The sequence below is a fragment of the Heptranchias perlo genome, chromosome 16 (assembly GCF_035084215.1).
Source record: "Heptranchias perlo isolate sHepPer1 chromosome 16, sHepPer1.hap1, whole genome shotgun sequence".
NCBI classification, from domain to species: domain Eukaryota; kingdom Metazoa; phylum Chordata; class Chondrichthyes; order Hexanchiformes; family Hexanchidae; genus Heptranchias; species Heptranchias perlo.
Genome location: NC_090340.1, coordinates 26,296,768 through 26,311,941, shown reverse-complemented (window position 1 = coordinate 26,311,941; position 15,174 = coordinate 26,296,768).

Sequence of the window (15,174 nt, the reverse complement as noted above, 5' to 3'; positions counted from 1 at the left end):
AATGTTAACTCTGTGATAATGTGCATAACCCACCTTCATTACAGGCTCCCACTTGCAATGTTAACTCTGTGATAATGACATAACCCACCTTCATTACAGGCTCCCACTTGCAATGTTAACTCTGTGATAATGTACATAACCCACCTTCATTACAGGTTCTCACTTGCAATGTTAACTCTGTAATAATGTACATAACCCACCTTCATTACAGGTTCTCACTTGCAATGTTAACTCTGTGATAATGTACATAACCCACCTTCATTACAGGTTCTCACTTGCAATGTTAACTCTGTAATAATGTACATAACCCACCTTCATTACAGGTTCTCACTTGCAATGTTAACTCTGTGATAAAGTGCATAAACCACCTTCATTACAGGCTTCCACTTGCATTGTTAACTCTGTGGTAATGTACATAACCCACCTTCAATACAGGTTCTCACTTGCAATGTTAACTCTGTGACAATGTGCATAACCCACCTTCATTACAGGTTCTCACTTGCAATGTTAACTCTGTGGTAATGTGCATAACCCACCTTCATTACAGGCTCCCACTTGCAATGTTAACTCTGTGAAAATGTGCATAACCCACCTTCATTACAGGCTCTCACTTGCAAAGTTAATTTTTTTTATTCGTTCATGGGATGTGGGTGTCGATGGAAAGGCAACATTTATTGCCCATCCCTAATTGCCCTTGAGAAGGTTGTGATGAGCCACCTTCTTGAACCACTGCTGTCCGTGAGGTGTAGGTTCTCCCACAGTGCTGTTAGGAAGGGAGTTCCAGGATTTTGACCCAGCGACGATAAAGGAACAGTGATATATTTCCAAGTCGGGATGGTGTGTGACTTGGAGGGGAACGTGCAGGTGGTGATGTTCCCATGTGGCGGCTGTCCTTGTCCTTCTAGGTGGTAGAGGTCGCGGGTTTGGGAGGTGCTGTCGAAGATGCCTCGGCGAGTTGCTGCAGTGCATCCTTTGGATGGTACACACTGCAGCACGGTGCGCCGGTGGTGAAGGGAGTGAATGTTTAGGGGCTGGTGGATGGGGTGCCAAATCAAGCGGGCTGCTTTGTCCTGGATGTTGTTGAGCATCTTGAGTGTTGTTGGAGCTGCACTCATCCAGGCAAGTGGAGAGTATTCCATCACACTCCTGACCTATGCCTTGTAGATGGTGGTAAGGCTTTGCAGAGTCAGGAGGTGAGTCACTCGCCGCAGAATACCCAGCCTCTGACCTGCTCTTGTAGCCACTGTATTTATGTGTCTGGTCCAGTTACGTTTCTGGTCAATGGTGACCCCCCAGGATGTTGATGGTGGGGGATTCGGTGATGGTAATAGCATTGAATGTCAAGGGGAGGTGGTTAGACGCTCTCTTGTTGGAGATGGTCATTGCCTGGCACTTGTCTGGCGCGAATGTTACTTGCCACTTATCACCCAAGCCTGGATGTTGTCCAGGTCTTGCTGCAAGCGGGCACGGACTGCTTCATTATCTGAGGGGTTGCGAATGGAACTGAACACTGTGCAATCATCAGCGAACATCCCCATTCCTGATCTTATGATGGAGGGAAGGTCATTGATGAAGCAGCTGAAGATGGTTGGGCCTAGGACACTGCCCTGAGGAACTCCTGCAGCAATGCCCTGGGGCTGAGATGATTGGCCTCCAACAACCACTACCATCTTCCTTTGTGCTAGGTATGACACCAGCCACTGGAGAGATTTGCCCCTGATTCCCATTGACTTCAATTTTACTAGGGCTCCTTGGTGCCACACTCGGTCAAATGCTGCCTTGATGTCAAGGGCAGTCACTCTCACCTCACCTCTGGAATTCAGCTCTTTTGTCCATGTTTGAACCAAGGCTGTAATGAGGTCTGGAGCCGGGTGGACCTGGCGGAACCCAAACTGAGCATCGGTGAACTGGTTATTGGTGAGTAAGTGCCGCTTGATAGCACTGTCGACGACACCTTCCATCACTTTGCTGATGATTGAGAGTAGACTGATGGGGCGGTAATTGGCCAGATTGGATTTGTCCTGCTTTTTGTGGACAGGACATACCTGGGCAATTTTCCACATTGTTGGGTAGCTGTACTGGAAAAGTTTGGCTGGAGGCGTGGCTAGTTCTGGAGCACAAGTCTTCAGCACTACAGCCGGGATATTGTCGAGGCCCATAGCCTTTGCTGTATCCAGTGCACTCAGCCATTTCTTGGTATCACGTGGAGTGAATCGAATTGGCTGAAGACTGGCTTCTGTGATGGTGGCGATATCGGGAGGAGGCCGAGATGGATCATCCACTCAGCACTTCTGGCTGAAGATGATTGCAAACGCTTCAGCCTTGTCTTTTGTACTCACGTACTGGACTCCGCCTTCATTGAGGATGGGGATGTTTGCAGAGCCTCCTTCTCCCATTAGTTGCTTAATTGTCCACCACCATTCACGACTGGAAGTGACAGGACTGCAGAGCTTTGATCTGATCCGTTGGTTGTGGAATCGCTTAGCTCTGTCTATAGCATGTTGCTTCCGCTGTTTAGTGTGCATGTAGTCCTGAGTTGTAGCTTCACCAGGTTGGCATTTCATTTTTAGGTACGCCTGGTGCTGCTCCTGGTATGCTCTTCTACACTCCTCATTGAACCAGGGTTGATCCCCTGGCTTGTTGGTAATGGTAGAGTGAGGAATATGCCGGGCCATGTGGTTACAGATTGTGCTGGAATACAATTCTGCTGCTGATGATGGCGCAAAGCAGCTCATGGGTGCCCAGTTTTGAAATGCTAGATCTGTTCTGAATCTATCCCATTTAGCACAGTGATAGTGCCACACAACACGTTGGATGGTGTCCTCAGTGCGAAGACGGGACTTCGTCTCCACGAGGACAGCGCGGTGGTCACTCCTACCTATACTTTCATGGACAGATGCATCTGCGACAGGTAGATTGGTGAGGACGAGGTCAAGTAGGTTTTTCCCTCGTGTTGGTTCGCTCACCACCTGCTGCAGGCCCAGTCTGGCAGCTATGACCTTCAGGACTCGGCCAGCTCAGTCACTCTTGGTGATGGACATTGATGTCCCCCACCCAGAGTACATTCTGTGCCCTTGCTACCCTCAGTGCTTCCTCCAAGTAGTGCTCAATATGGAGGAGGACTGATTCATCAGCTGAGGGAGAGCGGTAGGTGGTAATCAGCAGGAGGTTTCCTTGCCCATGGTTAACCCGGTGCCATGAGATTTCATGGGGTCCAGAGTCAATGTTGAGGACTCCCAGGGCCACTCCCTCCTGACTGTATATCACTGTACCGCCACCTCTGGTGGGTCTGTCCTGCCGGTGGGACAGGACATACCCAAGGATGGTGATGGAAGAGTCTGAGACGTTGGCTGAAAGGTCTGATTCTGTGAGTATGGCTATGTCAGGCTGTTGCTTGACTAGTCTGTGGGACAGCTCTCCCAATTTTGGCACAAGTCCCCAGATGTTAGTGAGGAGGACCTTGCAGGGTCGACTGGACTTAGTTTGTCTTTGTCGTGTCCGGTGCCTAGTGGTCCGATGCCGGGTGGTCCGTCCGGTTTTATTCTTATTGTGACTTTCTTGGCCTTTTCAGAGGGCAATTAAGAATCAACCACATTGCTGTGGGTCTGGAGTCACATATACTCTATAAGTATATATAATCTGATCTATCCTGATTTATCAGTGGCAGACGCATATACATCAACCATCAGTGTTGCCTGAGTTCCGACAGCATTTACCCGGTCTGAGTAAGGATGGCAGGTTTCCTTCCCTAAAGGACATTAGTGAACCAAATGGGTTTTTACGACAATCCAGTAGTTTCATGGTCACCATTACTGATACTAGGTTTTTGTTTATTCCAGATTTTTTTATTTAATTAACTCTGTGATAATTGCTGGCACAATTTATTTTCCTTTTTTAAAAAAAATTATATATTATGAAACATTCAGCACAACACACATCTCACTGAATTGCAGAGGTCACTCACTTCCTTTTTGTGGACTGCTGTAGGAAAATAACTCCACACACCATGAAGAATTTTTCAGGCTCTTACATTCTGCTGCAAAATGCCAACCACAAGCCAGCACAGTTCTCACACATGCACATACTGGCACAGGTACAGAAGCAAACTGAGGGGGATTCTGGGTGGACCTCAGGAGAGGGGCCAGACGCAGCATGAAGTGTTCATTTTTGACAGCAAATGCTGTCGGAACTCAGGCAACACTGATGGTTGATGTATATACTTCTGCCACTGATAAATCAGGATAGATCAGATTAGATGTAACATTACAAAGATTGTTTAAGAAATGTACGCCAATGAGGAATTCTCCAAAAATAACATGCCACTTCAGGATGGCATGTTCTTTATGCAGATCTTCTCATTAATATACAGATTCTTAAACCCAACACTGTAACGTTATATCTAATCTGATCTCACCATTCAGTGCATGTTGTAAAATACTTCCTTTGTAGTGTGTGTACATTCCCATGGTGTCAGTTTGGCCCTGGTAGCATTCTCGCCATTGAGTCAGGAGGTTTTTATTATTCGTTCATGGGATGTGGGCGTCACTGGCAAGGCCGGCATTTATTGCCCATCCCTAATTCCCCTTGAGAAGGTGGTAATCAGACGCCTTCGTGAACCGCTGCAGTCCGTGTGGTGATGGTTCTCCCACAGTGCTGTTAGGAAGGGAGTTCCAGGATTTTGACCCAGTGATGATGAAGGAACGGCGATATATTTCCAAGTCAGGATGGTGTGTGACTTGGAGGGGAACGTGCAGGTGGTGTTGTTCCCATGTGCCTGCTGCCCTTGCCCTTCTAGGTGGTAGAGGTCGCGGGTTTGGGAGGTGCTGTCGAAGAAGCCTTGGCGAGTTGCTGCAGTGCATCCTGTAAATGGTACACAAGGTGCGCCGGTGGTGAAGGGAGTGAATGTTTAGGGTGGTGGATGGGGTGCCAATCAAGCGGGCTGCTTTGTCCTGGATGGTGTCGAGCTTCTTGAGTGTTGCTGGAGCTGCACTCATCCAGGCAAGTGGAGAGTATTCCATCACACTCCTGACTTGTACCTCGTAGATGGTGGAAAGGCTTTGAGAAGTCAGGAGGTGAGTCACTCGCCGCAGAATACCCAGCCTCTGACCTGATTTTGTAGCCACTGTATTTATGTGGCTGGTCCAGTTAAGTTTCTGGTCAATGGTGACCCCCAGGATGTTGATGGTGGGGGATTTGGCGATGGTAATGCCTTTGAATGTCTAGGGGAGGCGGTTAGACTCTCTCTTGTTGGAGATGGTCATTGCCTGGCACTTGCCTGGTGCGAATGTTACTTGCCATTTATCAGCCCAATCCTTGATGTTGTCCAGGTCTTGCTGCATGCAGGCACGGACTGCTTCATTATCTGAGGGGTTGCAAATGGAACTGAACACTGTGCAATCATCAGCGAACTTCCCATTTCTGACCTTATGATGGAGGGAAGGTCATTGATGAAGCAGCTGAAAATGGTTGGGCCTCGGACAATGCCCTGAGGAACTCCTGCAGCAATGTCCTGGGGCTGAGATGATTGGCCTCCAACAACCACTAACATCTTCCTTTGTGCCAGGTCTGACTCCAGCCACTGGAGCGTTTTCCCCCTAATTCCCATTGACTTCAATTTTACTAGGGCTCCTTGGTGCCACACTCGGTCAAATGCTGCCTTGATGTCAAGGGCAGTCACTCTCACCTCACCTCTGGAATTCAGCTCTTTTGTCCATGTTTGAACCAAGGCTGTAATGAGGTCTGGAGCCGGGTGGACCTGGCGGAACCCAAACTGAGCATCGGTGAACTGGTTATTGGTGAGTAAGTGCCGCTTGATAGCACTGTCGACGACACCTTCCATCACTTTGCTGATGATTGAGAGTAGACTGATGGGGCGGTAATTGGCCAGATTGGATTTGTCCTGCTTTTTGTGGACAGGACATACCTGGGCAATTTTCCACATTGTTGGGTAGCTGTACTGGAAAAGTTTGGCTGGAGGCGTGGCTAGTTCTGGAGCACAAGTCTTCAGCACTACAGCCGGGATATTGTCGAGGCCCATAGCCTTTGCTGTATCCAGTGCACTCAGCCATTTCTTGGTATCACGTGGAGTGAATCGAATTGGCTGAAGACTGGCTTCTGTGATGGTGGCGATATCGGGAGGAGGCCGAGATGGATCATCCACTCAGCACTTCTGGCTGAAGATGATTGCAAACGCTTCAGCCTTGTCTTTTGTACTCACGTACTGGACTCCGCCTTCATTGAGGATGGGGATGTTTGCAGAGCCTCCTTCTCCCATTAGTTGCTTAATTGTCCACCACCATTCACGACTGGAAGTGACAGGATTGCAGAGCTTTGATCTGATCCGTTGGTTGTGGAATCGCTTAGCTCTGTCTATAGCATGTTGCTTCCGCTGTTTAGTGTGCATGTAGTCCTGAGTTGTAGCTTCACCAGGTTGGCATTTCATTTTTAGGTACGCCTGGTGCTGCTCCTGGTATGCTCTTCTACACTCCTCATTGAACCAGGGTTGATCCCCTGGCTTGTTGGTAATGGTAGAGTGAGGAATATGCCGGGCCATGTGGTTACAGATTGTGCTGGAATACAATTCTGCTGCTGATGATGGCGCAAAGCAGCTCATGGGTGCCCAGTTTTGAAATGCTAGATCTGTTCTGAATCTATCCCATTTAGCACAGTGATAGTGCCACACAACACGTTGGATGGTGTCCTCAGTGCGAAGACGGGACTTCGTCTCCACGAGGACAGCGCGGTGGTCACTCCTACCTATACTTTCATGGACAGATGCATCTGCGACAGGTAGATTGGTGAGGACGAGGTCAAGTAGGTTTTTCCCTCGTGTTGGTTCGCTCACCACCTGCTGCAGGCCCAGTCTGGCAGCTATGACCTTCAGGACTCGGCCAGCTCAGTCACTCTTGGTGATGGACATTGATGTCCCCCACCCAGAGTACATTCTGTGCCCTTGCTACCCTCAGTGCTTCCTCCAAGTAGTGCTCAATATGGAGGAGGACTGATTCATCAGCTGAGGGAGGGCGGTAGGTGGTAATCAGCAGGAGGTTTCCTTGCCCATGGTTAACCCGGTGCCATGAGATTTCATGGGGTCCAGAGTCAATGTTGAGGACTCCCAGGGCCACTCCCTCCTGACTGTATATCACTGTACCGCCACCTCTGGTGGGTCTGTCCTGCCGGTGGGACAGGACATACCCAAGGATGGTGATGGAAGAGTCTGAGACGTTGGCTGAAAGGTCTGATTCTGTGAGTATGGCTATGTCAGGCTGTTGCTTGACTAGTCTGTGGGACAGCTCTCCCAATTTTGGCACAAGTCCCCAGATGTTAGTGAGGAGGACCTTGCAGGGTCGACTGGACTTAGTTTGTCTTTGTCGTGTCCGGTGCCTAGTGGTCCGATGCCGGGTGGTCCGTCCGGTTTTATTCTTATTGTGACTTTCTTGGCCTTTTCAGAGGGCAATTAAGAATCAACCACATTGCTGTGGGTCTGGAGTCACATATACTCTATAAGTATATATAATCTGATCTATCCTGATTTATCAGTGGCAGACGCATATACATCAACCATCAGTGTTGCCTGAGTTCCGACAGCATTTACCCGGTCTGAGTAAGGATGGCAGGTTTCCTTCCCTAAAGGACATTAGTGAACCAAATGGGTTTTTACGACAATCCAGTAGTTTCATGGTCACCATTACTGATACTAGGTTTTTGTTTATTCCAGATTTTTTTATTTAATTAACTCTGTGATAATTGCTGGCACAATTTATTTTCCTTTTTTAAAAAAAATTATATATTATGAAACATTCAGCACAACACACATCTCACTGAATTGAGAGGTCACTCACTTCCTTTTTGTGGACTGCTGTAGGAAAATAACTCCACACACCATGAAGAATTTTTCAGGCTCTTACATTCTGCTGCAAAATGCCAACCACAAGCCAGCACAGTTCTCACACATGCACATACTGGCACAGGTACAGAAGCAAACTGAGGGGGATTCTGGGTGGACCTCAGGAGAGGGGCCAGACGCAGCATGAAGTGTTCATTTTTGACAGCAAATGCTGTCGGAACTCAGGCAACACTGATGGTTGATGTATATACTTCTGCCACTGATAAATCAGGATAGATCAGATTAGATGTAACATTACAAAGATTGTTTAAGAAATGTACGCCAATGAGGAATTCTCCAAAAATAACATGCCACTTCAGGATGGCATGTTCTTTATGCAGATCTTCTCATTAATATACAGATTCTTAAACCCAACACTGTAACGTTATATCTAATCTGATCTCACCATTCAGTGCATGTTGTAAAATACTTCCTTTGTAGTGTGTGTACATTCCCATGGTGTCAGTTTGGCCCTGGTAGCATTCTCGCCATTGAGTCAGGAGGTTTTTATTATTCGTTCATGGGATGTGGGCGTCACTGGCAAGGCCGGCATTTATTGCCCATCCCTAATTCCCCTTGAGAAGGTGGTAATCAGACGCCTTCGTGAACCGCTGCAGTCCGTGTGGTGATGGTTCTCCCACAGTGCTGTTAGGAAGGGAGTTCCAGGATTTTGACCCAGTGATGATGAAGGAACGGCGATATATTTCCAAGTCAGGATGGTGTGTGACTTGGAGGGGAACGTGCAGGTGGTGTTGTTCCCATGTGCCTGCTGCCCTTGCCCTTCTAGGTGGTAGAGGTCGCGGGTTTGGGAGGTGCTGTCGAAGAAGCCTTGGCGAGTTGCTGCAGTGCATCCTGTAAATGGTACACACGGTGCGCCGGTGGTGAAGGGAGTGAATGTTTAGGGTGGTGGATGGAGTGCCAATCAAGCGGGCTGCTTTGTCCTGGATGGTGTCGAGCTTCTTGAGTGTTGCTGGAGCTGCACTCATCCAGGCAAGTGGAGAGTATTCCATCACACTCCTGACTTGTACCTCGTAGATGGTGGAAAGGCTTTGAGAAGTCAGGAGGTGAGTCACTCGCCGCAGAATACCCAGCCTCTGACCTGCTTTTGTAGCCACTGTATTTATGTGGCTGGTCCAGTTAAGTTTCTGGTCAATGGTGACCCCCAGGATGTTGATGGTGGGGGATTTGGCGATGGTAATGCCTTTGAATGTCTAGGGGAGGCGGTTAGACTCTCTCTTGTTGGAGATGGTCATTGCCTGGCACTTGCCTGGTGCGAATGTTACTTGCCATTTATCAGCCCAATCCTTGATGTTGTCCAGGTCTTGCTGCATGCAGGCACGGACTGCTTCATTATCTGAGGGGTTGCAAATGGAACTGAACACTGTGCAATCATCAGCGAACTTCCCATTTCTGACCTTATGATGGAGGGAACGTCGTTGATGAAGCAGCTAAAGATGGTTGGGCCTAGGACACTGCCCTGAGGAACTCCTGCAGTAATGTCCTGGGGCTGAAATGATTGGCCTCCAACAACCACTACCATCTTCCTTTGTGCTAGGTATGACTCCAGCCACGGGAGAGTTTTCCCCCTAATTCTCATTGACTTTAATTTTACTAGGGCTCCTTGGTGCCACACTCGGTCAAATGCTGCCTTGATGTCAAGGGCAGTCACTCTCACCTCACCTCTGGAATTCAGCTTTTTTGTCCATGTTTGGACCAAGGCTGTAATGAGGTCTGGAGCCGAGTGGTCCTGGTGGAACCCAAACTGAGCATCGGTGAGCAGGTTATTGGTGAGTAAGTGCCGCTTGATAGCACTGTTGACGACACCTTCCATCACTTTGCTGATGATTGAGAATAGACTGATGGGGCGGTAATTTGCCAGATTGGATTTGTCCTACTTTTTCCACATTGTCGGGTAGATGGCAGTGTTGTAGCTGTACTGGAACAGCTTGGCTAGAAGCAATGCTAGTTCTGGAGCAAGTCTTCAGCACTACAGACGGGATGTTGTCGGGGCCCATAGCCTTTGTTGTATCCAGTACACCAGCCATTTCTTTATTATCACGTGGAGTGAATCGAATTGGCTGAAGACTGGCTTCTGTGATGGTGGGGAAATCGGGAGGAGGCCGAGATGAATCATCCACTCGGCACTTCTGGCTGAAGATTGTTGCAAACGCTTCAGCCATGTCTTTTACACTCACGTGCTGGCCTCTGCCATCATTGAGGATGGGAATGTTCACAGAGCCTTCTCCTCCCATTAGTTGTTTAATTGTCCACCACCATTCACGACTGGAAGTGACAGGACTGCAGAGCTTTGATCTGATCCATTGGTTGTGGAATCGCTTAGCTCTGTCGATAGCATGTTGCTTCCGCTGTTTAGCATGCATGTAGTCCTGTGTTGTAGCTTCACCATGTTGGCATCTCATTTTTAGGTACGCCTGGTGCTGCTCCTGGCATGCTCTTCTACACTCCTCATTGAACCAGGATTAATCCCTTGGCTTGTTGGTAACGGTAAAGTAAGGAATATGCTGAGGTTACAGATTGTGCTGGAATACATTTCTGCTGCTGCTGATGGCCCACAGCACCTCATGGATGCCCAGTTTTGAATGTATCCCAATTAGCAAGGTGGTAGTGCCACACAACACTTTGGATGGTGTCCTCAGTATGAAGACGGGACTTCGTCTCCACAAGGACTATGCAGTGGTCACTCCTACCGAGCCACTCCTGGTGATGGATATTGGAGTCCCCCCACCCAGAGTACATTCTGTGCCCTTGCTACCCTCAGTGCTTCCTCCAAGTGGTGCTCAACATGGAGGAGGACTGATTCATCAGCTGAGGGAGGGCAGTAGGTGGTCATCAGCAGGAGGTTTCCTTGCCCATGTTTGACCTGATGCCATGAGATTTCATGGGGTCCAGAGTCAATGTTGAGGACTCCCAGGGCCACTCCCTCCTGACTGTATACCACTGTGCTGCCACCTCTGGTGGGTCTGTCCTGCCGGTGGGACAGGACATACCCAGGGATGGTGATGGAAGAGACTGGGACTTTGGCTGAAAGGTATGATTCTGTGAGTATGGCTATGTCAGGCTGTTGCTTGACTAGTCTGTGGGACAGCTCTCCCAATTTTGGCAAAAGTCCCCAGATGTTAGTGAGGAGGACTTTGCAGGGTCGACTGGGCTTGGTTTGCCTTTGTCGTGTCTAGTGCCTAGTGGTCTGTCCGGTTTTATTCTTATTGTGATTTTCTGTCGCGAGATTGTATAACTGACTTGCAGGTTTCCTTCCCTAAAGGACATTAGTGAACCAAATGGGTTTTTACGATAATCCAGTAGTTTCATGGCCACCATTACTGATACTAGGTTTTTTTAGTCCAGATTTCATTTAATTAATTGAATTTATATTCCCCAGCTGCTGTGGCAGGATTTGAACTCATGACTCCTGATTATTAGCCCAGGCCTCTGGATTACTAGTTCAGTAACATAACCACATTGCTACCGTACCCATGGATCATAGCCCACTCCAGTGAATTGATCACATAATCCAGTGTAGTGTCTGAGGTGCCGTCTTTTGGGTGAGACATTAAATCGAGACTGTCTGTCCTCTCCGGTGGACGTAAAAGATCCTATGGCACTATTTCGAAGAAGAACAGTGGAGTTCTCCCCGGTGTCCTGGCCAATATTTATCCCTCAACTAACATCACTAAAACAGATTATCTGGTCATTATCACATTGCTGTTTGTGGGACTTTTCTGTGCGCAAATTGGCTGCCACGTTTCCTACATTACAACAGTGACTACACTTCAAAAGTACTTCATTGGCTGAGGTCGTGAAAGGCGCTATATAAATGCAAGTTCTTTCTATGATAAAAGTACATGCAAGCAGGGCAGCAGATGAAACACAATTCATCTCACTGCCCTTAGGGTAGAAAGGGAGAGAAAATCAAATCAGACAAGTTCCTGCTCCTCACTGCTATCCAGTGAAAGTGCAACGATGTAAACAGGAAGACAGAATCGGGCTCGGCTGTGATGACCCCCATGATGGAGCGGCTTGCTGACACTCACTGTCTCGGTTTACATGTGGGGGCGGGACAAGGACGTTTTAACCTGTACATTGTGTGTAACAAAATTTTAAGCCCGTTTATAAAGATTAGGTTTACGATTTCATCACAGAGTGCAATGAGAATATCGACTCCTGGGTGGTCGAACAGCATTAATCAATGAGAAAGAGAAGGAGAAAAAGTCCATGAATTGCACTGTATGATGGAATATAACTCAAATACCCCACTGTTTGGGCCTTTTATCAACAAAGTAATAATATTGTCAGCAGACTCATTGACCAAATTGGTCTGAGTAAATCCAGCAAAGAGATAAGCAATTTAAATTGACTAATGGTTGTATCACTTAAATAAATTGTCTACAACAAGGTGAACCAGTCTAAGTAATGAAAAAACACCATGATCCTGAAACAAATGAATCATTTGCACAAACACGAAGGGAGATAATGTTACCCACAATGTTAACCCATTCAAATACCTAGACTGGTGTTAACCAACATGGGGAATTTTGAGGCACTGACATTTCAGGAGTTAATATAAAGGAAAAAATCATTCAGACATTAAAAGCTTGTGTTTCACAAAGGTCTATTTGCCAGGTCTTGCACGGCTCTCAATTGTATAAATGTGACATTTCTTTACGTGTGCTGAACAATTCAATCCTACAGCTACAATTAAAATCCTTAGGTTAAGTTGTAGTTCTTATAATAGCTTCATTTTTTTACCATGCACAGTCTTGCCATTCAGCTCTGTTCAAATTTATTTTAAAATGATCCTTAACTAAAGAGATTACTCAGTCTAGGTTTCTTTTTTAATTAAAATATGAATAGAAGTTGAGCATGTCCTTCACACTTTAAAGTATTAAAAAGAAAGGCAAATATTTCACACCGAGCTCAATTACAAGTTAAGTGTTTACAGTGCAGAAAGTTTGCAGATTGGTTGCAGGTCGAATTTATCTCAACAACAGCATCAATCTATAATTGACTTCAGCATGTTTACACCAACAGGACTTTGTGAGCTTCCATACAAATTGGTCATTATTTGATATCAATGTAAATACAATGGGTGCCTTTTCTAAAATCACCCATAAGGAGACATGGGTTGCCCCAGAGTCATCAACAAAAATAATCTAACAAAAATGCCCCCTTTTTAGAGGAGCACAACTAATAAAAACTGAAAACATACAAAAGACAAAGGAAACTTATCAAATTAAATAATAATATAATACAATGGGTGCAAGTGGGGTTTTGGAGGCTGTAGTTAACTTTGGAGCATTCATACATTGACAAGGTCAGACCTAGAGGAGTACAAGTCAATATATTCATTTTGTGATGGATGAATACAACTATTTTAACACAACTTATGCAATTGAGGACTCCAAAGGTGTTTACATTAAGCAAAGGCAAAGTCCTCCTACTCCTCAAATATTGTTTAGCTTACACTTCCTCCACCCTACCTCATCACTTTGTTGAAACCACGACTCACTGCATCAACACCTACTCTGATTCTTTCCCAGACTTCAAGACTGTAGAACTCCTTACCTCCCTCAGTTTTTCCTTCCTCCTACAATTCCAGGTTTTCAAAACCTAAGCTTGAAGTCCCTTTATCACTTCTTCTGGATCTACCTCATCCTCTCTCCTTACCATTTTCAAACTCGATGGTGTCCTGCACTATGGACCTTGATCCTTCACATGCAGCGTTCTCTTATTCAACTCTAGTACTATCCCCAACAACTAAAATGTAGAACTATTTGGAACAATATCCTCTAGAAAACATTACTGTGTTACTGCCAGGACATTTAATGAAATCCCAGCAATGCAACATCTGTTTTATAATTTTGTCCATCTCCCTATTTTCATCCTTAACTGCTCCAGTCTGAACCACCACATGTCTCAATTAAGAAAAATCCCACAATCAGTCCTGCCTTAAACCATCAAACTAAAGTTAATTAGTTCAAAGTTTGAGTAAATTACGCCTGTGTTGATATAGGAGCTAAAACTGAATTATTTAAGTTTTGATTTTTGTATCTTTCAGTCACGGTCTCAGGATACGAGGTATGTCATTTAGAACCGAGATGAGGAGAAATTTCTTCATTCAGAGGGTAGTGAACCTGTGGAATTCTCTACTGCAGAAGGCAGTGGAGGCCAAGTCATTAGATGTATTCAAGGAGGAGGTAGATATATTTCTTAATGTTAAAGGGATCAAGGGATAGGAGGAAAAAGCGGTAACAGGGTACTGAGTTAGATTATCAGCCATGATCATTTTGAACGGCGGAGCAGGCCCGAAGGGCCAAATGGCCTCCTCTTGCTCCTATTTTCTATGTTTCTATGTTTCACTAAATGACCATCTGGCTTACTTTGGCCAATCTGAATAAAAGGAGTCCCGGATTTATATACTCTTTAAGACAGCCCAAAGTAATCAAACCAAACTATTGAGCTCTTAAACAGGCAATGATCATGTACAGTTCTGTCTGAGCTGATAGAGTGGCATTGATGATGATCCTGATGCCATCAGGACAAGTACAAGTGCCCGCTGGGAAGGAGGGCACCACTAATACCTAATGAGCGGCCCATTCATACTAAAAATGTATGCAGGCAATGTTAAATAACAACTTGATTATCGCTGTAAATAAAGCAGGTGAAGTCCTGTACTACCCATCGGTCACAAAGAGGCAACGACCGCCTCCCAGTCAGTATTACCTACAACAACCTAGATCTTTCAAAGAAAGATCATCTCAGCAGAATTCAGAAATACCATGTTTATCTCAAGATGATATCAAGATTCTACATTTTAAAGACTATCTTTTACACTCTCCTGATAAAGCTGCCTATGCCCCCATTAAATGCATTCGCTCAGTGCCTTGCATATTTTACACCTGAACTTGGGCAAGTATTCTGTCTCAGTTGCAGTCCATCCATCCACCACTGATTCTTGTATTTCATGTGTTCACATGGTCTCACATCCCACAATGCCAGCTTCGACACTTTAGCCTACATTTTCTATTTTTTAAAACTAGGAATAGTCAAGTATCCCATCTCGCATAGCTCGCATAGCTCGCATAGCGTCTCAGACATCCAGGCAAGAAAGTGATGCTGGTGGGGGCTAGGTCATGAGAAAGTCTGCGCCCAGAGAAGAGATAAGGAAGAGGCCATACGCATTCCTCAGAGAAACAAATAGCTTGTAAACGGAGATGAAGGCTGAGGTCATTAGTTATGTTATGTAAATCAGCTTATCTTGAGTTTGTTATATG